Here is a 27791-nt window from a genome sequence, read left to right as displayed (position 1 = left end):
ACCACAGGAAGGGGCTCCTTTCCCGCACCCACAGCTGCTCCAAAAGCCGAGAGAGAGGAGGGAAGAGAGAGAAAATGCTACCACCAAGTGGAGGCGAGGGTGCAGGGAGCAGCAGGAGAGGTGGAGCCACCCCGACATCTGTAAATCCATCAGGATTCTTCAGGAAGGAGGGCACTGTTATATTTACTGCTTATCCTCAACAGGGAGGAAAGGTTCTGTTCCCTGGGGCTGCAGACTTCCCCAGCTCTGTGCTGTAATGTGTAATACATGGTATAAAAGAATTCCTGCTAAATGAAACTAAAAACCACAGCATTCTGTGTGCTAAAACCGGTGTCGGGCAGCAAGAAGCCAAGTGACAGAAATTCAGACCTCAGGAAGACACTGCCGCCAATACAGAGATGTGTATTCCAAAGGATTTTCAGAGATGTGTATTCCAAAGGATTTTTCCTCAGACAGAGACCCCAGCAGGAGGCATTTTTTGATAGGCATCAGCAGCAGCAACAGACTAAGTGATAAAGAGTCAAACACCAAGAAAACACTGTCTCCAGAAATGTGTATTCCAAGGGATTTCTCTCCTTGGATTAGACCCCAGCAGGAGGCATTCCCGGAAATTTTTCACCTGACAGGATTCCAGTAAATTTTTTCACTGGGAAATGTGATAATATGCTAAAGGAGACCCCCCCCCCACCAAAGCCTGAGAGACTGTGTAAAAATGGAGTTTTTAGAATTGACCCTGGGAGACCCATGGGGACTCTGGTGTGATACAGACCAGGTCCTGAGTCTCCTCAGCACTGCCTGCCTGGCTCAGGGCCAGATTGCTTCTGGCTTTTTCCACATTTATACTTTTGATCATTTATAAATTTCTTTAATTATTAAATTGGAGCATTCGTTTCTAACAGTGCTGAGCCCCGGGGCTGCTCACAGGGGCACAGCCAGGAGGGATGGGTGGTGTAGGAACGATGGGGGTAGGAGGGTGGGGATGGATGGAGAGCAGAGATCTCTGCGGCCAGGGCTGGGATTTGGGGTTTATAGCAAAGGGCCTGGGTGCAGGGCCCTGCTGGGATTTGGGGTTTATTGCACAGGGCCTGGGTGCAGGGCCCTGCTGGGATTTGGGGTTTATTGCACAGGGCCTGGGTGCAGGGCCCTGCTGGGATTTGGGGTTTATTGCACAGGGCCTGGGTGCAGGGCCCTGCTGGGATTTGGGGTTTATTGCACAGGGCCTGGGTGCAGGGCCCTGCTGGGATTTGGGGTTTATTGCACAGGGCCTGGGTGCAGGGCCCTGCTGGGATTTGGGGTTTATTGCACAGGGCCTGGGTGCAGGGCCCTGCTGGGAGCTGCCAGACACAGCTGGAGCAGGCCCGAGAGGAGAGAGGGGGAGAGAGGATGAGAGGGTGAGAGAGCGAGGTTCCCATTGCAATACCATAAATCTTCTTCTGTGCTGAATATTCTATTTCTCTCTAACCAATCCAGCACAAGATAGAAATCCTACAGCATTTACATACAGCCTATAAGAATCATTACATTACCACACTGTGTTACATTTCAAACCCTAAAAACTCCTCTTTGGGCCCTTCTGCCAAGCTGTAGGGTCTGCTCTGACCCTTGGGCCTGTCTGCAAGCAGAGGGTGTTGTTCCATCACAAGGGGATCACCTTCAGCTGGCCACACCATTGTTTTCCAGTTGTTCAGTAACTGAGGGATCTCAGAGCTTGCTTTCATTTCAATCTCACTTATAGTTCCCATATTCTCAAAATCTTTTGCCAGACAATCATATTGATAAGGCTTTCCTGTTTCATCTCCCCCAACAGGTGGATTTAGGGAGCAGGGGGATGCAGGAGGATCTGTTGCCCTGAGGGGTTTCTCTCAGTCACTCTGCCAGGTGCCAGCACTCTGATTCACCCTCTGCTTCACCCATACCTGGGCATTCCCAAGGCAGCAGCTCTCCCTGTTTTTGGCATTCCCATGGCAGCAGGAATGCAGCATAGTCCCAAATCCCGCTGGAGCCTCCAGGCCCATGGTGGAAATTCCAACCCCAGGCTCACAAGATTGATTTGTTTCCCACAGCTCACCAAATGATGCCTCAGGGTTTAGCTCTTATGTTTTTCATGTTCTGTGCTGCTTTAGTGTGATGGTCTGGAATTCACATCAGGGGATGGTGAGCTCTGTGCACAGAGCAGGGAGACAAAACAATTCCTGCTCCAGCTGGGCACCAAGGACAAATGACCCAAATCTCAGCCCCAGAGCACAAAACCCCGTGGGCTGGAGAGAGAAAAACAAGCAGGGTGGGACTGCAGGGCTAAAGCTGCAATGGGACAATGAACTGCAAGGTGCAAATGGAGCAGAACTGATCCCAGGGACAGAGCCCGTGCCCGGCCATGCATTTTGGGGCCATTTTGGTTGATCTTGGGTGCAGCCCTGGCTGGGCTCTGGTGCTGCCCAAGGTGGATCCATGGAGGAGATGCTTTGAATGAATCCGTGCTTTATTCTGGAGCTTCATCCAGCCTCTGCTCTGGGGCAGCCTGCACAAGGCATCACTAAAATTTGAGCACTCAGGTGTTTAATAATAGATTCTTCCAACTATTTTTTTCCCTAGACTGTCAAAGGTGGAGTCACAGAATCCCAGCCTGGGTCAGGCTGGAAGGGACCCCAGAGGGTCTCTGGTGCCACTCCCTGCTCCAGCAGGGCCATCCCAGAGCTCAGGGCACAGCAGTGTGTCTGTGGTGGGATCTGAAAATGGCTTTGTTGTTGCTCAGGCACAAGGCTGCAGGAACCTGGGCTGTGTGGGGGATCAAAGCACTGAGCTCAGATCATTGTTTTTAACTTGCAGCTTTTCCTTCATCCCAAACATCTCCTGGAATGCCAGGAATCAGGAGTTCTCCTGGCTGCAGTGTGACGGTGCTCACAGGGGTCCAAAGATGAGGGAAGAGACGAGGATCTGACTCCATGTTTCAGAAGGCTGATTTATTATTTTATGATATATATTATATCAAAACTATGCTAAAAGACTAGAAGAAAGGATTTCTTCAGAAGGCTGGCTAGAATAGCAAAAGAAAGAATGATAACAAAGGCTTGTGGCTCGGACTCTCTGTCTGAGCCAGCTGACTGTTATTGGCCATTAATTACAAACACCCACATGAGCCCAATCCCAGATGCACCTGTTGCATTCCACAGCAGCAGATAACCATTGTTTACATTTTGTTCTTGAGGCCTCTCAGCTTCTCAGGAGGAAAAATCCTAAGGAAAGGATTTTCCATAAAATATGGCTACACTGCAGTGAGCCCACCCCTCCCTGGGGGCACAGTCCTGGCAGCCCAGGAGCTGAGGAGTGGGCTGGGGAGTGGGGGAGGCAGAAAATCCCAAAATGGTTCAATAAAGTGGCAGGACTGAGCTACCCCTGTGAAAGGGCAGCAATCCAACCAAAACCCAGGGTTTGGATACCTGCAGGGCAGACCCTGCAAACCAGAGCTGCTTTCCAAGGCCTCAGCTCCCACTGAGGCAATGGAATTCCTGCTGGGGTGTTCCAGAACACTCCAGTTCTGCATGGTTGGTGATTATCCAGAGAAGCAGATTTCTGGGATGTTTTCCCAGCTGCTTTTTCAGGTGTTCCTGTGGAAACAGAGGCTGGGAAGGCTGACGTGCAGCCCTTTGAACCCAGATTTAAGAGGAGAAGCCATCAGAGGCTGCAGAGAGCAAAGATGTGATGGGAGCCAGGCTGGAGCATCCCCAGAGCTGAGGCAGATGATGGTCATGGGCAGCAGGATGGAGTTTGGAGGTCACAGGGTGGAGGTGGGGCAGGGATGAGGGGCTGTTCCTACCCAAACCCAAAAATGCTCCCCCAGAGCTGGCCAGGAGGAATTTGGGAGGGTGGGAGCTCCCCACAGGGCTCCTCCTGCCTCTCCTTGTCCACAAAAGTCTCCAGATTGCTCTCTCCCTAAATAATTCTGACAAAATGTCTGTCACCGTGGCAACCAGGGAAAACAAATTGATTTGAGAGGTGTCTGATATTCGGGATGCATAGAAATTATGGTTGCCATGGCAATGTGATTTACAAATGAAGGCGAATATTTAGGGAACAATTCATAGTGGAGACTCCTCGGCCTCAGGTGAGTCTCAGGTGGCTCCAGAGCCCCAGCAGAGGCTCCTCACCTGCTTCAGAGTGAGGGCACTGAGCTCCAGGAGCTTGCCACAATGGGTGACTCAGGAATTCGTCGTGGATTTTGGAGGAAAACACCACACAGGGCAGATCAGAGTGACAGGATGGCCGGGCTGAAATGACAGGACCTGGTGGCAGTTGTCCCCTGGGGCGGTGACACCCACAGGGACATTCCAGCTCTCCCAGTTTGGGGCTGGAGCAAACCCTGCTTTGCTCTTCAGCTTGAGCAGCAGCACACCTGGGCTGGAGGTGTCACCCTGTCTTTTTAAGTTTTTCTCAGCCTTCTGATGTTTACATTCTCCTAATGAACTTTCTCACACACTTTCTGTAAATAACCCATTTTTTTGCATTCTTTTCTGGAGGAGGAGAAATTCGATGGGCTGTCGGCTTGTCCAGTGTCATTGGAGAGGTGGCACTGTCACCCTCCAATCCACTGTCACTTCTAGAAATCTATAAATGTTGGAGTCAGAATTAAACTTTCCCTCTTTTTTACCTTGGAGATTCCAGTGTCTGCCTCGTTCTATCTCACATCCTAGAGCGACAGGAGAGGCCATGGGGACGATATGGGAGTTGTGTCCCAGTCCTGGGGACAGGGGACAGTGGTGCAGGAGACCCAGGACCATGGTGCAGCACCTCCAACCCTTGGGAGAGCAGCTGGAGTCACTGAAACATGGAATAGTTTGGGTTAAAGGGACCTTAAATCCCAGCCAGTGCCAGCCCTGCCATGGCAGGGACACCTCCCACTGTCCCAGTGCCCAGCCTGGGCTAGGTTAAAGTTCAGTAATTTAGTCCCAGCATAACAAAAACAGAGCAGAACTTTGCCTGTGTCCCTAGAACAGACAGAACTATATACATAAATAGATCGAACTATTCAGGTGAATAGATAAACTTATACAGGTAAATTTTGAGTAAGAAAACAGTACATTTGTGTAAATAGATAATATTACATTTGTGGTTTTTAGGTAAGAACTGCCACTATTTTCGTACTACTTTAGCACATTAGAGTCGAGCTTAGATTGGTGTAGAAAGAATGTTTTAGAATGGTGTTTTTAGCTGGTTGGGTGATTTATGAGTAAAAACACTCTGTATTGAGGTATTTGGACACACACACACAGAGGAAGGAAGAACGAAAAGAAGGAGAAAAGAAGAAGAAGAAAAGAAGAAAAGAAGAAAAGAAGAAGAAGAAAAGAAGAAGAAAGGCTGTGGTTCCTGCTGCTGCTCCTGCACAGAACCTGGGACTCTGTACCAGAGAGCAGCCCTGCAGCTGCAGCTTTTGCTTGTGACTCTATGTCAGAAAGTTTTTAATACTTTATTTATATACTTCAATTCAATTTTAATTTTATACTTTAATACTTTTAGCATAAACTGTCTGCCTTGGAGACTAATGCATTCATGCAATAAACAACTTTATAGTGACCCACAACTGCTCGTGTCTCTCTGAAGACCCAAGGCCCAACTGAAGCTCAGCATTGTGACAGGACATTGTCCCCACCCAGGTGCAGGGATTGATTTTTTTTTTTTTTGAAAATACACCATTTTCTGACTGATTTTGTGAAAATACACCATTTTCTGACTCACCAGGTTTTCAATCCTCCAATTAATCCAGTATTCTGGAGGTGGAATAGCCAGGAGCAGAGCACCTTGCCCAGAGAGGCCTGGAGGTCCTGCCCAGAGCAGGGAACACTCCAGGGCACCTTGGAAATCCCTGCTGGATAAAAGCTGTTAATCCCTGCTGGAAACAGGGATTAACCACAAATCTTCAACCAGAAACTAAAATCAGAAAAACCAGAACTGCCACCTAAACTTTCAAGAGGGATGTGGTGCATCAGCTGGACTCGATGATCTTGATGATTTGATGATTTTTGCAACCTAGATGATTCCATTATAAAAACCAGAGAGCCCCATCCCTCCTAATTTATGAAGCTGCTCTGGAAAGATCTGATCCCGAGGATTCAGTGGATGCACAGCTCAGCCTTACCCTTACATCAGGCTAATTTACAAATAAATCCCTTTCTCTGATGATTATCTCCGTTTTGCTCTCTGAACACGCCCAATGCCACACAACAAAACTGGAGCAATTTGGTCAGAGAACACGACATAAAATCAAATTAAATGTACATGACTGAGATCTAAGTCCCCAATAAGAAGTTTTTATGCCTCAGTAAGCAAACAGGGCTCTCCTTCACATTTCCAGGATCTCTGCATTTATAATCTCCTTTGTTATCATCTGCTTAACTGTAAGGAATTTAGCAGAGAGCTTCAGGCTTGTGGAAGCCCAGAAAACATCCAGGTTTTATTGAGAGGAAAAGCAGGGAAGCTGATAATCCCACTTTAATTTTTCTTTAATATCCCTAAGTGCAAGTTGAGCTCCTTTTCCTTGGGCAGACCTTCCACTACACACGATTTTCCATTTGAAAGATTCATTTCCTCCTCTTCAAGAATAATGAAACATTTCAGCATTGTAGGGTTACAGTTCTCACTGACCCCAAGGAACCTTCTGGCAGTATTAGAATGGAAAAGAGCCATTCAATCCTGGCACCTCTGAGGTGTTTGGTCCCACCATCAGAGTGGGGGTGTATAAATCCACAATCACACCTCTCACAGCAGCCCCTGACTCTGATCTGCCTCTCCCTGAATATCCATTACCACAGGAAAAGGAGTTTTTTGCAGGAGTTTCCCAATTGTTATGCTGCAGATAAACACATGAAAAGTGTGCTCTGCTATGTCCCAGATAAGTTATGTGCTGCTTGCTGCAGTGATTGGACAAACTGCTAAACTCTTTTGACAGATCAGCTGTGCCCACGCATTTACAAACCATTCCCAGAGTTTTTCCCCAGCTGCATCATTTGTTTTCTGAGTGGGATTCCTTGCTGCATGCAAAGCCTGTTGCTGGGATGGCTGGGGTGAATTTAAATATCACAGTGAGGCAGGGAGTGGATAAGAAACCCTGGCATTCACAAAAGTTGGCAAAGCTAGGGAGAGACCATGGATTATTTATCCAGGAGGATGGAGCTGAATATCCAATGCAGTTACAGGTATTTATTTAATAGAGATGAATAACAGGGTCTGATCATGGACAGATGTGAGGCCAAACTGTTCTCCACCAAACTGATTTCCTGAGCAGTGAGGATCACCCAAAATAACCTAGATGCAGGAATTTCCACAGCTGTTGTATCAGAGACCATGAAAAAGAAATGAGGAATAATGTGCTCTGACTCCATTATTTCAAAAAGCTGGACAAATTCTGTATTATGCTGTTCTATATTGCACTAATACTATACTATATTAAACAAATACTATACTAAAGAGATGCTATACTAAAAAGATACTTAAAAAAACCCCTGTGTCTGAGACAGTCACAACACAACTTTAACCCAATTAACCAATCAACCTAAACAGCTATCAATAAAGTCTAATTAACAAATCACTTTCAGTGAGCAATCTCCATAACATATTCTATATGTACCAAACAACAAGAACAACGAGTAAAAATAAAAATTGTTTTCTCTTCTTCTCTAAACTTCTCACTACCTTCCCCAGGAAAAATTATGGGAAGAAAAATTATGTTTCTCTTTGTGTTCAAAGAATGTAAATAGCACACACCCTACCAGCCAGGAATTGCCAGTTCCCAGTATCCCATCCATCCCTGCCCTCTGGCAGGGGAATTCCCTGGGTCCTGTCTGGGACCAGGAGCTGCTGCTGAAAGCACCCTGTGCCTGATCCTTGCAGGAATTCAACCTTTGAGAGATGTCCTTGTGGAAATCCCGACTTACCTCCTGCAGCCTCTGCAGTGAAAGGGGTGAGGCAAAAAGACCTTTTCCAGACATTCTGGAGTGTGTCACCAGCTCCTCCATCCTGCAGCATTGTGGCATTCACATTCTCTGAAAAAATTCCTTTGCCCAGGGTTTTTCTCCTGGGAAGCTGAGAAGCCTCAGAGAAAAGGAAAACAATTCTTATCTCATTTGCTTCTCCTGTGTTGTGCTCATGTGGAATGTGTTTGGGGATTGTTCACCCACAGGTGATTGTTCCATTGGATTCTGCTGGGAGTTGTTTTCACTCTTTGGCCAATCAGGGCCAAGCTGTGTCAGGGCTCTGGAAAGCGTCACGAGTTTTCATTATTATCTTTTTAGCCTTCTGTAAATATCCTTTCTCTTTTCTTTAGTATAGAATAGTATTCTTTAATATTATATAGCATCATAAAATAATAAATTATCCTTCTGAGAACATGGAGTCAGATGAATCATCTCTGCCCCCATCAGTGGACCTGCATTTACAATACAACATGACCTCCCCATCCTCTGGCTGAAAGAAACCAATATTAAATTAACACAAATTGCAGGAGTCATCCCTATCCTTGCCCTCCCAATTGATCTCCCCAAAATAGTTCAATTAACACTTCTGAGCTGAAAAAAAAAAAAAAAATATATATATATATAAGTAGTAGATGAATCTGTGGCTTCCCCTCCTGTGGGGTTTGTTTCTGTGTCAGACCTTGCCACAGTGCCAGTCCCCACCTGAATATGAGGTTGCTGATCCAGAGCTCACTTGCCAACCCTCACATTTCCAGGGTTTTGGTGTGCTACGGAGCCTTCTGAGCAGGGAAAGGCCTGGAGGCACCCAAGGTTGGGTGTGCGCCCAGCTCCTGCCATGGCTGTCCAGAGAGGAGCCGTGGCCTGGGTGGGAATCGTGCTGCAATTTTTGCTGCAGCTGAAACTCCTCTGGGGGAAAATCAGCTCATGGTGTGGCCCAAAGTCACCAGAAATTGCCTGCATTGCCCAGAAAGCAGCAAAGGCTTCAGGCAAAGCATTTTCTGAGCCATCCACAATGAAATCTTGAGCGTTTCCCATCACTAAAAGACAAATTCCCTGTGTGCTGTCACAGACCCTTGGATGGTTTCTGCGAAAGGCAGCAGAGACACTGGGGCAGCTGCAGTGCAGGAGTGTGAAGCCCTTGGCAGAGCTTGGGATGCCCACACCACAAAAATCCTGCCAAAATGGGCCCTGAGGGAGGAATTAAAGGATGGGAGAGGGGCTGGTCTCTCCCAGGGCTGTTTGGAGCTTCTCAAAGGGACAGGGATTGAAAGGAGCAGTGGCATCATGTTGGAACCCTGGGCACTGAGAATTCAGGACTTTCTGTGCTGCCAGGCTCTGAGTCCCAAGAGAACACTGCAGTGACCTGAGGCTGTGGAGAAGCTCCAAACTGGAATGACAGAACTGGGATTGTGGGTGTGGAGTATGAACAGCAGTGTGTGATATCACAGGGGGGAAAACTGAGAGTTTAAGGCTTTAGAATGTAGTAATACATATAAGGCAAGATGGAGGTTTCTGGGCAGAGGCTGCTCCTTCTTCTTCTTCTTCACCTTCTTCTCCATGGGTTTGGGTGGTTTTGTGTAATTGGATAAAAAAGTCCCCATTGCAGGTCATGGGAGGTTGGTTATTGGGTTAAAAATAAAAATATTTTATGTGTCATTTCTTAATTGGATAGTTTTTCTTTAAAAGATCTTGTAGCGATAGATATGGGGCCATTTTGTAGCTTGTCAGTGAAATGCTGCGGAACTCAGGGTTTGTGGGACTGTAACAGAGATAAGAACTAATAAACATCTGAGCCCAAACACGAAACATCGTCTCACAATTTAATCCCAGCCCTGGCAGAAAAGAAGCAAAGAATCCATTAAGATCCCTGCAGGCCACATGCCACACATGAGCTTTGATAAGGCACCTTATCAGGGCTTCCTCCAGCCAGATTATCTCAGGGAGCTTCGGCTCCTCCCCTGCACAGACCAAACCATGGAGATGTAAATATTCTCTGAAATAACACAATTGTTTCCTTCCCTCGGGAGCTCCTGGCTAATCCTGTTACTGCACAAATAAAGCTCCTGGAGGTGCTTTGAGGATTCATTTTTCCCTGGGTGAGAGGAGGAAACCTCTCCCTGCCACCAGGGTCCAGCAGAGCCATTGCAGGATGGGCCAGGGACACCCACCTGGTGACAGGGGCTGGGGACAGGTGAGTCTGTCACTGAGAGTGTGTGGTGGTGTGAGGCCCCCAGGACAAAGTGAGAGATGAGAATTTGACTCTAAGTTCTCAGAAGGCTGATTTGATATTACATTACATTATATTATATGAAACTTTATTATATGAAATTATATTTCAGCTAGAGACCAAAGAACTCCTTTTATTGTCTGGCTCACACTGCTCAGAATGAAATAATTCCCCAAAAGTCACAAGATTGTTGTAGCCAAACCCAAGGAGCAGAGTTGACTGTTGCTGCTCTGGAGATCAAGGAGGGATTTTGGTTTAAATTTAAAAGCCACTCATTTAATTGTATTAAATTATATGAAATTATATGAAAAGAAATACTAAAACTATACTAAACTATAGAAAAAGGATACAGAAAGAGAGCTAGAAAGGAATAATAAAAACCCGCTACAGACTCAGAGAGTCTGACACAGCTGGACTGTGATTGACCATTAATTAAAAACAATTCACATGCTGGGTAAACAATTCTCCAAATCACATTCCAGAACTGCAAAACAGGGAGAAGCTGAAGCTTCTCATCTTTCCACAAGAAGAAATCCTGGCAAAGGGATTTTTCATAAAATGCCATGGTGACAAGGGGACAGCTGGGGCCCAGCTGCAGTGGCACCTGGAACTCCCTTCCCTCTGTCTTGCAGTGGGCAGCAGAAGCCACTTGGCTGCCATGGGAAATTCCTGGAGATTTTCACCCTTGGCCACAGGAGGAAAGAGTCCCTGGCAGCTGCTGGAGGTGAAGATGTGAAGGTGGAAAAGGATTTGAGCAGGTTCCAGGAGCACCTGAAGGGTTTGGGCCCCTGCCTGGGTGTCAGGAGCCAGGACATCCCTCTGGCTGTCCTGGACTGCCCAGACCCTGCCAGGGGGCTCAGAGACCCTGGCACAGAGCCCAAAATGCCCCTGCAGGTTTGATTATGACCCATGGAGCAAGTTACCAACCTTAGATGAAGATCTGCAAGTCACGACAAATTAAATAGAATGACAGTGAATTCTATTCAGGGTGAAAAATAGATTTTGGAGTTTTTAGAATGAAGATTCAGAGGGCAAGATGGAGGGAAGTGGGACTGTCCAGCCTTTCTCCTTCTTCTTCTTGGCCTCCATCTTGTGCTGTGATGGTGGCACTTTTGGATTGCTTTAGAGCAGAAACTCACTGTCTAACATAGGTGATAGGTATTGGGAAGTAATTGTAAATATTGTACACATAGTTTTTAGTATAAAAAGATAACACCACCCTGGGGCAGGCAGAGTGCCTCTGTCTGTCCTGCTGAAAGGACCTTGGCTGGACAGAAGAAAGAATTTTATTGATAAGGAACAATAAACAACCTTGAGAGCAAGAACTGAAGAGCTCTGACTCCTTCAACAGCTGGGCTGGGAAAAGAGACTTTCTAACACATCTGGGAGTCACTGTGAGCAGCAGAGACCCCAACACCTGGGCTGGCCTAAGGACACGGAGGGAAGGCACATCCCTGCACAAGGAAAAGAGCAAAGTGGGAAGAGGGAACATCTTTGGCCAGAGAGCAGCTGGGAGTGGCTCAAAGCTGCACCTTGTGGGTCAGGAGATGAGGGGTGGGAGAAGGCTGACCCTAGCCCCAAATCCAGCTCCCTGCAGCCAGGGGAACACAGGGGAAGGAGGCACAGGGATTTGGCACCCCTGGCTGGATCCTCTCATCCTGATCATTTCATGCTGGGGGATCACACAGAGGGGGAAACACAGGAGCCACTTTCTGCTGCTGCCCTGCAGTTAAATGCTCTCCTGGTTCTGCAGCCATGCCTGGGACACTCTTCCCTTTTTCCAGGAAGAGCTTGGATGGAACACAGATGGACCCCCAAAATGGACCCCCAAAATCCCATATTTCCCAGATCTAAGGCAGAGAACCAGAACAGCCCCAAACAAGAGCAAAGGCAACCTCTACACCCCTGCCACGAGCAAGGATTAAAGCCCTGCAGGGACAGCATTTCCTGGGCACCTCTGCTCCCCTGCAAGGCACTGAAGCCTCCTTGTGCACTCCTCAGATGAGAGAAACATCTCTGGCAGATCAGAGGGTGTCTCTTGAAAGGGAGACAGGGCTTGAAAACCTTTCTGCTTTGAGGGATTCATTAAAGGAGGAAAGGAGCAGGAAAAACTCAGCACAGAGAGAGGAAGGGAAGCGTCTGATGGGGTTTCAAAGCTCCTGGGGCTGAGGAAAGCCAGAGAAGGGATCCAGGCTGCAGGGTCACATCCAGCCGGATGAGGGAAAGTGGGGAAAAGGGATTTAGAGGAGGAAAGGGGGGAATGGGGATAAAGGGGTCTCATCTTCATGGATGATGCTTTGTGGGGGTCACTGTGCTCTGGACACCCTAAAACAGGGATTCAGGCATGGGCTGGGAGCTGCTGCACCAACAGCTCTGAGCTGGGAACATCCAGAGGCCCTTGAGGGATGGCCAGTTTATCCCAGGAGACCCAAACCACAGACCCATCCACAGAATCCCTGACCCTGCAGAGGTTACTGAATTTCCCTGAATTTCCTGATTTTCCCTGAATTTCCCTGAATTTCCTGATTTTCTCTGAATTTCTCTTGAGCCACAAAAGCTGATTCTGTTGGCACAAGTCCCAGTCACAATCTGATGTTTTCCTTTGCATTTTCTGGTTATATTCAGAATTCCCCTCCCAGCCTGGTGGCTGAAATGCTGAACTTTCCTGTCAGATCCTGTGAATTCCACAATGAAATTCCACAGGAAGGACCCTTGTGGCCAGGGCTCAATCCTGGTACTGCACTGGACACCCAGCAGAGATCACACAGAGAAGGATGAGACTCAGTTTTCTCAAAATATTCAACTTTGTTTTCATCCTTAATTAGAACAAAACCTGAAAAATGCAAATTCCTCACAGAGAAATACTCAGAAGAAATGTTAATTTGGGGCTAGGAAAGACAAATTGGAACTTGCTGTTTCAGTAAAATGATTGTATTAAAAAGAAAAAACCACAAAACTCCACAACATTTTGTTGTAAAAAAATTCTTCTAAAGATGTCAAAACAGAAAACTGCTCCTGAATTTGTTTTTCTACTATTTTTCTTTCAAAATGAAATCTACTTGGTTGCACTGGTTCTGGGGAGTTCTAGGCTTTTTAAAAGAAATGGATATTCAAATTTCATATCATTCTGCTGTTTCTCCCAGAAGAATTGTTGATCTTCAGATCACCCCACAATCAACTGGAGACCAAAGAATTCCTTTTATTTTTTGGCTCACGCTGCTCAGAATGAAATAATCGCCCAAAAGTCACAAGATTGTTGTGGCCAGACCCAAGGAGCAGAGTTGACTGTTGCTGCTCTGGAGATCAAGGAGGGATTTTGGTCGAAATTTAAAAGGCTCTCAGCAGTTTGTTGCCCTGCTGATCCTTTGATCTTGGAGCACAGCGGGATGAGCCCTTGGAACAAGTGCTGCCTGGGAGAAGGCTCTGAATTGCTTTTCTATCTCAAATCGTTGCCTTTCCGCGTCCATTTCAAGCTCTGTGTGGTCACATATCCATGTGGGAGAATCATTCCATTCTTCCACTTCTCAGCCTCCCCTGCCAGGCAGAAATCCTCCAGCACAGCTGGCAGGCAATGCTCAGGGAGCACAGGAGGAATTGGGTGTTATTCCAGCTGCCACTGCCCTGCCTGATGGACAAAGATCTGCCACGTGTGACCCTGCAGTGAATGCTGGAATCTGAAATGCAGGGAACTCCCAGAGCTCTGGGCCTGTGAGCCAAAGCTGAGAATAAAATCCAGGATTTGATCTGAGACCTTGGGAAAGGCTCCCAAACTGAGGTGCTATGTGGTATTTTCTGTGGACCCCCATCAAAGGAAGGAAATGATGGATCTGACTCCATGTTCTTAGAAATATTATATTATATTATATTATATTATATTATATTATATTATATTATATTATATTATATTATATTATATTATATTATATTATATTATATTATATTATATTATATTATATTACATTATATTATATTATATTATAGCTAAACTATACTATGGAATAGAGAAAGGATACAGACAGAAGGCTAAAAGATACTAAAGAAAAACTCCTGACTCCTTCCAGAGCCCCGACACAGCCTGACCATGAGTGGTCATTAAGTTAAAACAATTCACATGGGACCAATCAATCACCTGTTGGATAAACAATCTCCAAACCACATTCCAGAGCAGCAAACACAGGAGAAGCAAATGGGATAATTATTGTTTTCCTTTTGCTCTGAGGCTTCTCAACTTCCCAGGAGAAAATCCTGGGCAAAGAGGATTTTTCAGATAATGTGACAGTGACAGTGCTGGAAGTGAGAATGTGGATTTATAGTTTAAAGCAGAGAAAAGTTGAGCTAAGGAAAGGGAAGTTTAGAGTTTTAGAGTTTAAGATATAAAACTAAAAGTAGTTCCAGAGGTAAACAAGGAGTTTAGAATGCAGCACTGTGGGTCTGTGTGCCATAACACGAGTGGCTAAGAAAGCTCACACTGTAGCATGGGTCCATAAGACAAAATATTTAAGGATTGGGTCCAAACCATAAATATCCTTGTTGGCAGTGTTTTATTGGTCAGTAACTCCTTAAAAGGTCTTGTGACTGAGGATCTTGTGTCCTTCTGGGCCACGCAGTGAAGATGTGAGCTGAACTCACCCTTCCTGCCTGTGTAGAAGATAAGAAAATAAACCAAAAATAAACCACATCATCCAAACCAACTCAGAGATCCCATCTCTAAGTCCTCCCAAAATTCCCCACAAGTGAATTATCACAGTCAGCAAACCCTGTCACTGCCTCACTGTGTCCCTCAGAATCCTGGAATTATTGAGGCTGGAACAGCCCTCCCAGCCCAGGGAGTCCCAGCTGTGCCCAACGCCCACCTTGTCCCCAGCCCAGAGCTCTCAGTGCCACCTCCAGGGGACACCTCCAGGGATGGGCACTGCAACCCTCCCTGGGCAGTGCCAAGGCCTGAGCCCCCTTTCCGTGGGGAAATTCCTGCTGTGCCCACCCTGAGCTGCCCTGCCCTGTTCACTGCCATCCACAGCCCCACGTCCCAGAGGCAGCCCCAGAGCCCAAGGCACAAAACCAGTGCTGCAGGTCAGACACAAAACCCTGGGATGGTTTGGGCAGCAAGGAGTTAAATCCCACCTCATTCCCACCCTGTGCCATGGGCAGGGACACCTTCCACCATCCCAGAGTGCTCCAAGCCCTGTCCAACCTGGCCTGGAACATTCCAGGGATCCAGGGGCAGCCACAGCTGCTGTGAGAGCTGAGAGGAACAAACAGGTTTCACCCACAGATCGAATTTCCTGAAGAGTGTGCTCCACCAGCCCGACTGAGGGCAGCCAGAATGCTGCACCTTTGGAAGCAGCAGGAATGTGTTCAAATGGACTCGCTGCTATCAGCAACATGTGGGGAATTATCTCTCTTAAGGTAGCAGCACATGCAGAGCTGTCCCCAATTGTAAAGGCTGAAATATAGCAGCAATCTACAGCCATAAGGTGAGATTTCCATCTTTATATGACATGAAAAATGTGCCAGACACAGGTTTGCCCATAAACAAAATTGCTTTTTTTTCAGCTCTGCCTTTAATGTGAAATATCAATCTTTTGGTGGCTTTTATTACAGGGAATTTAGCTTTTGTTTTTGACAGATGGCTCGCACTCAGTCCAGAGTACAACTGTATATCATCCCCCTTATAGACACATCTGAATTGCAGAACATATATTTTAAAAAGGCAGTAATAAATGGCAAAATACCACCTGGCAAAGCGAGGGCAGTCACTTTGAGAGAGCCCACTTGGCTGTGGATTTAAAAGTGAAGAGCTTTGTCAGCTCTGAGCTTCTCACCATGGTTTGTGTTCACATTACAGCATCCAGTCCTTGGGCATCCAGCCGCTGCCCCACCGCAGCACACCCAGAATTACCAGAAATGTTATTTAAGGCTAGATTGCAGGGGCTGGTGGGAGGAAACCACACAAATTTCAATGATAAAAGACTTCCTTCAAGTTTTGTGAGATTTACTGAAGTTTTCCAAATAACTGATCCAAACCTGGCAGCCCCACCTGCCCCTCCCTTCCCAACCCTCTCTATAATTTTACTTTAAATGAATTTGAAACTATTTTCTCACAGACCTATTTAATCTATTTCATGTTCAAAACCATAAATAGGTTATTTCCTTAAAGAGTAGCTGTTAATCACATTTTCTATCTCATTAACTCACCTGCCCCTTCAGTTTTTGTTCCCTTTTACACCAACCACCCCAAAGTCCAGATGTTCTGCTCCACATCTGCCTGAGTCTTGCCTTCCTCCCAGTGGTTCTTGCTGTTTAGATGGGAGATTGGGAATTGGGAATTCCTGACTGGGATGGATGGGAGATCGGGAACTGGGAATTCCTGGCTGGGCTGGGATTGCCAGAGCAGCTGTGGCTGCCCCTGGATCCCTGGCAGTGCCCAAGGCCAGGCTGGGCACTGGGACACCCTGGGACAGTGGGAGGTGTCCCTGCCATGGCAGGGGTGGCTCTGGGTGGGGTTTGAGGTCCCTTTAACCCAAACCATTCCAGGATTCCCTGGTTTAAGGAGCCCTTTTCCAGGAGCTGTTTGACTCCAAGCACCCATATGCCAGGGAGGGGAGGGAGGTGGGTGCTTGGGACAGCTTGGGTTGTGCACATAAATCATTGTCTGGAGCTTTATTGCTCTGCAAACAAGGCAAAACAAGGGACAGAAATTAGCCCAGCTCAGTCAGTAAAATCATTGATTCAGGAGGACAGGCAGGAATCAGGGATGCAGCTGCCAGATCTGCTGTGGTTGTGTTTGTTCAGTAACACAGCCCCAGCCCTGCCTCCTGCTCTGCAGCACTCCCCGAACCCCATCCCAGCAGCACCCCCAAAACCATCCCAGCAGCATTCCCAAACCCCATTCCTGCACTCCCTGCTGCTGCTCCAGTACATTTTTTATACTTTATATTTTTATTATATATATATATTTAATATATTTATATATTTGATTCTATTTTTACTTTTTTTTTCTTTTTTATAGTGTTTATTACCAGCTCCCCGCCTCCCCTCTAATCAGGCACTGAATTTACAATTTCCCAGGTAGCTGCCCAAAACTATTAACTCCACTTCAGGCTCTGTTTGAAATAACAAAACCAACTGCTTTACAAAACCTTGGTATTTAAAACCTCTCCATTCCTCACACAACCTGAGGCAGCTGTGTGGCAAAGCCAGTGTTTAGAACACAAATGCTGTGATGAATCCATCAGGAATGATTCATTCCCTTTGCCACCCAGAGCAGAGTTCCAGGGCCCTGAATCAAAACCAAATAACACCCATTTCATCCATCCCTGCCTGGCTTTTTGTCCCAGCCATGTGTGCAGGTCACTGCTACATTTTTAATTTGCCTGCTCTGTGTGGATGGCCTGGGCACGATGCTGGACATCTGGCACAGCCTCCTGAACTCCAGGAGCAACTCCCACAGCGGGCAGCAGCTGGTACAGTGTAGGATTGACGGGGGTAGGATGGTGGGGATGGACGGAGAGCAGAGATCTCTGCAGCCAGGGCTGGGACTTGGGGTTTATTGCACAGGGCCTGGGTGCAGGGCCCTGCTGGGATTTGGGGTTTATTGCACAGGGCCTGGGTGCAGGGCCCTGCTGGGATTTGGGGTTTATTGCACAGGGCCTGGGTGCAGGGCCCTGCTGGGATTTGGGGTTTATTGCACAGGGCCTGGGTGCAGGGCCCTGCTGGAGCTGCCAGACACAGCTCAGAGCAGGCCTGAGGGAAGAGAGGGGGAGAGAGGATGAGAGGGTGAGAGAGTAAAGCATAAGAGAATAAGAGGGTAAGAGCTAAGAGACAAGAGGTAAGAGTAAGAGCTAAGAGAGCGAAGGTCTCGTTATGATACAATAAATCATCTTCTGTGCTGAATATTCTAATTCTCACTAACCAATCCAGTACAAGAAACAAATTCTACAGCATTTACATACAGCCTATAAGAATCATTACATTCCCACACTATGTAACATTTTAAACCCTAAAAACTCCTCTTTGGGCCCTTCTGCCAAGCTGTAGGGTCTGCTCTGACCCTTGGGCCTGTCTGCAAGCAGAGGGTGTTGTTCCATCACAAGGGGATCACCTTCAGCTGGCCACACCATTGTTTTCCAGTTGTTCAGTAACTGAGGGATCTCAAAGCTTGCTTTCATTTCAATCTCGCTTATAGTTTCCATATTCTCCAAATCTTTTGCCAGGCAATCATATTGATAAGGCTTTCCTGTTGCATCTTCCCCAACAGTACAGGAGGCATTTCTGGCATGGACCAGGCAGGGAAGTGCTGGGGAGTGTCCAGGGAGGGGGGATGAGGGGAGGAACCACCCCAGAGCTCCAGGAGCATTTGGGACATTGCTCAAGGGGTGCCCAGGGTGGGATTACTGGGGGGTCTGTGCAGGGTCAGGAGTGGGATGATCCTTGGGACCCCTTCCAGCTCAGGATTTCCATGATTCTGTGATCTCTGCCTGCCATGAAGAGACAGGATTTACAACTCCACAATATACAGTTCACAAGGAAAATGGAAGAAGTCTAAGTGAAAATTAAAGAAAAAAAAAAAAAGGGGGGAAGTGGATTCATGAGCAAGACTTGAGAAATTCCCTCTCCAATCTAGTTCCAAGTAGGCATGGAATGGCAGGAAAAGAGAATGGCAGGAAAAGGGAATGGCCTGAAGCTGCCAGAGGGCAGGGATGGGTGGGAGATTGGGAATTGGGAATTCCTGGTTGGGCTGGCATTGCCAGAGCAGCTGTGGCTGCCCCTGGATCCCTGGCAGTGCCCAAGGCCAGGCTGGACACTGGGGCACCCTGGGACAGTGGGAGGTGTCCCTGCCATGGCAGGAGTGGCACTGGGCGGGATTTAAGGTCCCTTCCAACCCAAATTATCCTGTTATCCTCTAAGTGCACCCCAACCCCTGGATTTGTTCCACCCCCTCAGGGTGTGGAGATTAAATCAGACTGAGCCCAGGTTTGTCCAGACTCACCTGGAATAACCAATCCCACTGCCTCGTGCCACTGCTTCCTTCACATCTTTCTTCAGGCACAATGTTTAAGCATTTTCCTGATTCCTGAGTACAAAGGAATAATCTTTGGTTAAAAAAATCTATAAAAATGTATCCCAAAAGCACCAGGGGAACCCTGCAGGGCAGTGGGTGGTTATGGATACACAACACATCCCCCAGCCCACAGCCCTGGTGGGATCCCTCTCCAGATCCATCAGAACAGCAGGAATGACTTCAGCAGCTTTTCTCTCACTCACAGTGTTGGAACAAAGCCCTTGAGTTAAAATAAATTCCTGAAGAACCCCCTTAGTGCTGCAGCTTTTGTAGCTCAGGCTGAGTGTGCACGCAGGGCTATTTATTCTCCCCTATAATTGATATAATTCTGTAACCTGTTTAATTCATCCAGGGGGGTCAGGAATTGCCTGCAGTCATCCCAGTCCCTGGATGCACATCCTGTGGCTGCTCTCTCCTTGCCCCATGGCACACGAAGGGTTTCATTAAAACCTGAATATTAAACAAAAGTGATCCTGCTGCAAATCCTGCCCCTCTGCCACCCCTTCCTTTCCTTGGGCTTGAAATCAAGGACTTGAGAGTTCAGCACCTGCAGCACAGCTCTGTGAAACCATGGAGAGGTGATGTGCTTAATTCCACACTGGGAATCAGAATCATGGGATGGTTGGGATTGGAAAGGACTTTAAATCCCACCCAGTCCCACCCCAGCCATGACAGGGACACCTCCCACTGTCCCAGGGTGCCCCAATGTCCAGCCTGGCCTCGGGCACTGCCAGGGATCCAGGGGCAGCCACAGCTGCTCTGGCAATTCCAGCCCAGCCAGGAATTCCTTCCCAACACCCAAACCAACATCTGGGCTGCCAGAGCTGATGTCTTGAGCAGGCTGCCCCAGAGCAGAGGCTGGATGGAGCTCCAGAATAAAGCAGGGATTCATTCAAAGCATCTCCTCCATGGACCCACCTTGGGCAGCACCAGAGCCCAGCCAGGGCTGCACCCAAGATCAACCAAAATGGCCCCAAAATGCACGGCTGGGCACGGGCTCTGTCCCTGGGATCTGCTCCATTTGCACCTTGCAGTTCATTGTCCCATTCCAGCTTTAGCCCCTGCAGTCCCACCCTGCTTGTTTTTCTCTCTCCAGCCCACGGGGTTTGTGCTCTTGGGCTGAGATTTGGGTCATTTGTCCTTGGTGCCCAGCTGGAGCAGGAATTGTTTTGTCTCCCTGCTCTGTGCACAGAGCTCAGAACTGCACCTCATCAGAACCATCCCCTGATATGGAGCCCAGACCCTCACACTAACGCAGCACAGAATGTGAAAAATATGAAATCTAAACCTGAAGCCTCATGAGCAGCCAGAGCAATTCCAGACTGACTGGGATTCTCTCCATCTCTCCCACCTGCACCCTCTCTCCCAGTGCAAACCACACCACGAGCAGCAGATCCCAGCAGTCCCCGCTGGACCCTCCAGATTCATTCAGGGCAACAAGGAAAATCTGAACCTACACCAGGATGGGGCTGAAGGTCAGGAAGGGAGAGCTCTGGAAAACTCAGGCTTCCCAAAACCACCCATTACTGTCCTGGAATTCACTGCAATCCCAGCTGGAGGCAGCCAGGCCTTCTCTGATCTGAGCCCTGTGGATGGAGACTGACTGACTGGCACAATAAATGCAGGGAAAATTCTTCCTGTGGCTCTGTCCAGCCCTCATTTCCCAGGTGCCAGGGAGAGGGAGCTAAATTTCACACCCACAGAGTGGACATGAGCACTGGCTTGAGCAGGAGAGAGGATCATTTCTGGATTTAAGATTTAAATGATGTTCTGTGATCTTGGGCTTAATGAGTGCAAAGGCCAACAGACATAATGCAGAAAAAGTTCTAAATCGTTGCTGTCTTCAAGGGAACATTATAGGATTTAAAAATCCATGTTCAGTAATTATTAGAGCAGGGTTAATTAAGCAGTCTGGTGCCCCAAATCTCTCTGCAGCAGCCAGCCCTGACCCCTCACCCAGATTTCCACTTCCAGACAGGAAAAAACGCTTTTCCTTGGATAATTTAACCCAAAGCTTTCCTGGAGGTGTAGCAGCTCATTCCTCTCTATTTTTATTTAAATCCCCCACCCTTGTGCCATCTTCCCTGAGGAAGGAGGTGCGTCTGATCCTTCTCAAACATTTAAACTCAAGGTTTCTGTTGTTTGTGCCAAAGCTCCCCAGCCTCCAACCAAGATCAAACAGGAGCTAGGAGTTGTTTCCAAGAGCAGGAGGGGGTGGCTCAGTGAGGACAAATTGGGATAAATCAGATTATCCCTCATCACAACCCAATGAAAGAAAACATTGGGTGCTTTCTCCTCTCCGTGAGGAATCAGGGGCTGAGGCGTCACCCTCAGGCATGACCTCCCCTTGTAGAAATCACTTTTATTTAATGTCAAATGGCAAATTTGATCAATAAAAAGCAGTGCCTGAGCTGTGCTGCAGTGACACGTGGGAAGCAGGGAGATTGTGGGACCAGGAGGCTCTGCAGAGAGAGGAGATGTCAAAACCCTTAATTTAATTGGGAGAGGGAAAAAAGCAAAGGCTGCAGTGCTCTGTCACAGCTCTGCTGGTTATTAGGGATAAAACTGGGAGAAACAGCAGCACCAAGGAGGCTGGAGAGGATTTGTTCCAGCTGTGAAAAACGCCAATCGCTTGGGTTTTGAAAATTTAAAATTTAATAGTAATACAATGGTTATAAAAATAGTAATATAATTAGAGTAATAATAATTTGGACAATTTGGATTAGGACAATATGAGACAATAAAACAAAGAGTTATGGTCAGTCCAGGTACCTTTTTGTGGGCAAAATAAGCCCAAAAAAGGCCCCACGTTAACAGAGCATTAACCCTTAAAAGCAGCAGCCTGTTGCATGTTCATACAGCCCATCCATGATGCATAAATTCCATTCAAACACAGGATTCTGGCTGGGCAGTGTCAGCTTCTTCCTCTGGATCCTGATGGCGTCTCCAGGGCTGAGCAGGCAGGAAGAAGTTCGTTTGTGCTGATCATGGAGCAATAAATTCTCTTTCTCTGAGAGATTCAGGTGTCCTGTGGCTGCCATCTCACTGCGAGTCCTTTCTCTAAAAAAAGTATCTTACATAGCATAGTTTCCATTTTAACATTCTGTTATAACCTAAAACCATATTTAACACACTATTTAAGAAAATTACCATAGCATAAGTTTCTAACAGAACACATATAATATTCATTTGAATATTTGCAAAAAGCCAGTCATAAAATACACATTTTTCACACAGCACTGGGCTTGTCTGTGCTGCTCCAGCTGGAAATCTCCAGCCCTGGCTGACAGCAGAGCTGATCAAACTGAGGGGAGCTGCTCCAGACATCCCCACCCAAGGCAGGATCTGCCCCGCTGTCATCACAATCCCCTTGGGGTTTATTTTCCCAAGCCCATTTCTTTTTCCTCATTATTTTCCCATTCACCAACCCTTGCCCACAGGGCACTGAAAAACAAGCTGATCCCCAGATCTGTGGCACCAACAGCTCCTTGTGGAGCAAAGCTGGGATTTATTGTGGCTTTTGTTTGAGAGCTGTGATCACTCATGGCCAGGAGGAGGCCAGAGAGCAGCTGGATGGGATTTGAGGTGTAAAAACACAGATTTTGGGGAAAATGCAGCCCTGGATTGGGCAGGGGCACTTTGGTTCAGCTTTGGGAAGCAAAGAACCAAAACATGCCAAAACTAACCTCACAGGTGTTGCAAAATCAGGGGGGAAAATCAAGGGGGAAAGACAGAACTTTGAGGGGAAGATATGAGTAACATGGATGGATACTGAAAAAACCCAACAAATCTTCACCAAAGTGAAGGCCATCAAAAGGCATGAGATGCCATGAAGTGCAGGGACATGGACCAAAGCTTGCCAAAATTGATCCCCTTAGAAACTGAATTGATTCCTTTGGGAAAGAGCAGTGGAATTCATGCCCAGCACAGGGCTCAGGCTGCCAGCCCTCGTCAGGGAAGATGTTCCCTTCTTGAAAAGGCAGGAAAATTCCTTCCTGAGGCTCCCCCCCCCTCTGCAGAGAAAGGGAATACAGGATTTTAGACTGAAAGTTTTATTTATTTCCAGGCATGGGGCAGCCACAGCTTCTCTGGGCAAGCTCTGCCCAAGCTCTTCTCACCACTCTCAGAAAAAATTCCTTCTTGCCAAAGACTTGCAAATATTTTCCACGCACCATTGCCCTTTCCCCTTCCACACTCCACAGCTCCAAGTGGTGTTTGATTTTTTCAATAATACGACTTAATACTCGAGCTCAATGCTTTGGGTTTTTATTTTTTTTCCCAAGTCATGTAATCCCCTCAGCTTAGCTATTTAATTAAAAAAAAATAGAAGAAAGCAAATATCTGAACTGCAATAGGGTACAGACTGCAGTGGCTCCTTGCTGAGATGGTGTTGTCTTGGAAGGAGAGGGAATTCTCTGTGCCACTGATTGGGAATATTCCCCCTCCTGCCAGACCTGCTCCCCCTTCCTCTGAGGGAAAGGGAAATCTCAGGGCAGCTGAAAAATTCGTGCACCTGGAACATCCAAACAGCAGCTGGGAGCTTGGGGGTCTGGAAGGGGGGAAAAGGCACAGATTTAGGGGGAAAGGCATATATTTACGGGAAAACCACACAGATTTAGGGGAAAAGCCAGAGATTTCTGGCCTCACACACCCCAGCAATGCTACCTGGGTCAGCTCAAAGGGCTCGCTGCCTTCCCAGCCCTACTTAGGCTGAAAATAAAACTTTAAAAACCAGATTTTAAAAGGTGTCTCTGATTTCCTTGACCACCTCTCTGGGAGGACATCCCCATCCTGGGCACCTTCACCAAAAAGCCTTTTTTGTCATCCCATCCATGTCTAAAGGGCAGCAAGAGCCTGGGTTCCCAGCAAGGTGTCACAGCTTGCACTGCTGGCACTGGAACTTTTGCAGCTCAGCTTTCTAGAATAAACCCAGGTTCTGAAATAGGTGCTTTCATTAAGAGAAAATTTTAATTTGTCTTCATTAATGATGTGTGTGCTTAGTGAGTGACCTACATTTTGATTACTGAAGGGAATAATATGATTTTCTCTTAGCTGGAAGGTACCAAGTTATTTTTATTTTCCTCTTTAATCCTGGAAATGGGTTAGGCGTTAGTTGGATGCAGAGATTCAAGCTCATGGTGCAGTGGGGTCACAGCTTTGGGAATTTCAGCATTTGCATTTGTGCATTTTTTGTCGGCATGAGGCAGATAATACCCAACAGAGGGATGGCAGAGAATGGCCAGGCTGTGTGTGCTCCAGAACATATCCCATGTCTCCAAAATTCCTAACTCCCAATATCCCATCTGTGGCATTCACATTCTCTGAAAAATCCCTTCACCCAGGATTCTTCTCCTGGGGAGCTGAGAAGCCTCAGAGAAAAGGAAAACAATTCTTATCTCATTTGCTTCTCCTGTGTTGTGCTCATGTGGAATGTGTTTGGGGATTGTTCACCCACAGGTGATTGTTCCATTGGATTCTGCTGGGAGTTGTTTTCCCTCTTTGGCCAATCAGGGCCAAGCTGTGTTGGGGCTCTGGGAAGAGTCAGGAGTTTTCATTATTATCTTTTTAGCCTTCTGTAAGTATAATTTCTGTATTCTTTAGTATAGTTTAGTATAGCATTCTTTATTATAATATAGAATTATAAAGTAATAAATGAGCCTTCTAAGAACATGGAGTCAGATTCATCATTCCTTCCTTCCACAAGGTCCCAGCAAATACAATACTCACCCATCCCTCCCATTCCCTGGCTCCTGTCCCTCCATCCCTGTCCCCAGTCCCTCTGCAGCTCTCCTGGAGCCCTTCAGGCCCTGCCAGGGGCTCTGAGCTCTGCCTGGAGCCTTCTCCTCTCCAGGGAACATTTCCAGCCCTCCCAGCCTGTGATCCTCACCCTGGGGACCCAAGGGCTGGGCAGAGGTGACAGCTAGGAGCAAATCCTCCCTTGGGGCTGGGGACACCTGTGGGGTGCAGGGCCAGGACCAGAGCGGAGCATGGGGTTATTTCCAGGGAATTTGCTCCTGAGGTGCCTCTGGGGCTCTCAGAACCCGACCCCAGCCCTGCCAGCCCCTCATCCCCTGCTGCTCATGGCACTTGCACATCCTTCAACCATGAAAAGGGAAGGCAAGCTCCACTCAGGCTCCCTGCTGCCCTCCAAAAACCCTTCTCCCTGATTTCCCTTCATGAATTTGAATCCCTGTGCTGCAAATCTTAATTAAATCCTCATTTTTCAATATTCAAGTGTGTTGCCAGAACATTTTCAGCTGTGTCCTTCCACAGGAGCACTGAGAAGCCTTTTAAGTGTTTAGGACTTGTCTTCCATTTTCATTCTTAAAAGGTACTTTATGTCCTTTATTCTTTCAGATTTAGGCTCCAGGCACTCCTACAAGTTTTGTTTTTTTCCTCTCCCATTGATGCAGTCTTAAACAAAACATCTATAATTCTGAAGTTTCTGCTTTCCACTCAACCCTTGTTTTTCTCAGCCGTCTCCTGGGCCGGCTCTGCTCTTTATGCAAATGTCCTGCGATTATGCAAAAAGATCTCATTAGATTGATTGATAGTGTCATATCAGCAGAGGCCAGCCCTGCTTTGCAGTCGGCAGCAGCAGCATCCCAGACTGTCCCCAGGGATGGAGCTTTTGTTTCTGAGCAGGAGCTGCTCCTGCACCTCCTCCCCTGATCAGAGTCTGTAATCACACCTTCCCCTGGTGCTGAGACTCCCCACCCTGCCTTTGATGCTGCCAAGGTGAGGAGGACGAGGGTGCTCTGCCTGCTCAGGGAGCAGAAACTGCTCTGCCACAGCCCCAGATTTCCCTGGAAATGGGAATTTTGGGGGTTCCATGCTCAGGTCGCTCGTGGGTCCTGGGGAAAGAGGGTCTGGCAGTGCCCAGGTCACATCCATGTAGCCCTTTTCCTTGGAATGCTGCTGCCCTGGCTGGGAGATGATGCAAGTCCAAACAGCAGTGCAGGTCCCACACAGGAGGAGCCATGGAGGCAAAAAGGGAATTCTGTATTGCAGGAGAACAGGCTGGTTTGCATTGGAAGGACCTTCATTCTCACCAGAAAGGGATTAAATCCCATGCTGTCCCGCTTAAATGCCATCAGAAAGGGAATTCTGTATTGCAGGAGAAAAAGGAGTTCTTTATTGCAGGAGAACAGACTGGTTTGGATTGGAAGCACCTTCAATCCCACCAAAAAGGGATTCAATCCCATCCCATCCTACTTAAATGCCATCAAAAAGGGAATTCTGTATTACAGGACAAAAGGGAAGTTCTTTACTGCAGGAGAACAGACTGGTTTGGGTTGGAAGGACCTTCAATCTCATCTTGCTTCATTACCCTGCCACATCCCACCATCCCAGGATGCTCCAAGTCCCTCCAGCCTGGCCTTGGACAATCCAGGGATGAACTTTGAAGGATAAAGCTCTTCTCTGGCATCCCCTGGGCATATGGTATGGAAACACAGGGCACCACAGGGAATATTTCTGTGTCTGCTCTGGGGTGCCCTGACCCCCAGGGGAGCACTGACTTTGACCCTCATTCATGGAGAAAGTTTCCCGGACTTCAAGATGGACTGGAATACACAAAAGTGTGAAATAGCTTATAGAGAGCAGGGTAGGTGTATCACTTGGTGAGAAATTGAGATTTTGGGATTTTTAGTATGTTGGGGATGGCAGCAAGATGGAGGGTATGGGGTGTTGTCCTGCATTTCTTCTTCATGCTTCTTCTTCCTCCTTCTCCATGGGTTTGGGTGGCATTTTGTAATTGGGCAGAAAAGTCCCCATTGCAGCTCTGTGGGATCAGTTATTGGGTTAAAACAGAAAATAATCCATGTGTCAGTTCTTAATTGGATAGTTTAGTCTTAAAAGACCTTTTACCAAGAGACTGTTGGCCATTTTGTGCCTTCTCATGCAAAGCTGCAGAACTCACAGTGGTGAGGCTGTTTCACTGATAAGAAATAATAAACACTTGAGTCTGAACAGGAATTACTGTGTCAGTGCCTTCAATCCAGACCCAGAGAAACCAACAACTGGTACCCTGACATGGGGGACAAGCACAGGACAGGATCATTAATAACCTCATCCCACCCCTCTGGAATGCCCCAGCCCATCCCAGGGGTTCAGGGAAAGGCTGCTGGATTCACCCTGTGCCGTGAGAGGAACAAAAACCCAAATTCTCAGAGGGATCAGTGATAACTTGGAATAGTAAACTGCACAACACTCAAGCTGAACAAGGTCCTTGGCAAATTTTCAACCATCCAAAAGAAGGCTCTTCACAGACTTTAACTCATCCAGACACAACAAGGAGCTCTGGGACTTTTTTGGCCTGGTTTATGGTATTCTTAGACAAGAAGTCAGGAGAAGAAGGAGAGAGAGAAAACGCAGAGAAAGAGATTATGGATAATCTCCCCCTTAAGATCCAGTGTGGTCTTGCTGTGAACAAAATTTGGATCCATTACCCCTTGTGCAACAAGGCAATAATTGCACACTGGAGAGAAACCTGCTGGGTTATTTCAGAGCTGGAGCTCACTGGTGTCCCACAAATCAA

The sequence above is a fragment of the Ammospiza nelsoni genome, chromosome 6, assembly GCF_027579445.1.
Source record: "Ammospiza nelsoni isolate bAmmNel1 chromosome 6, bAmmNel1.pri, whole genome shotgun sequence".
NCBI classification, from domain to species: domain Eukaryota; kingdom Metazoa; phylum Chordata; class Aves; order Passeriformes; family Passerellidae; genus Ammospiza; species Ammospiza nelsoni.
Note: the sequence above shows the minus strand (reverse complement) of the source record.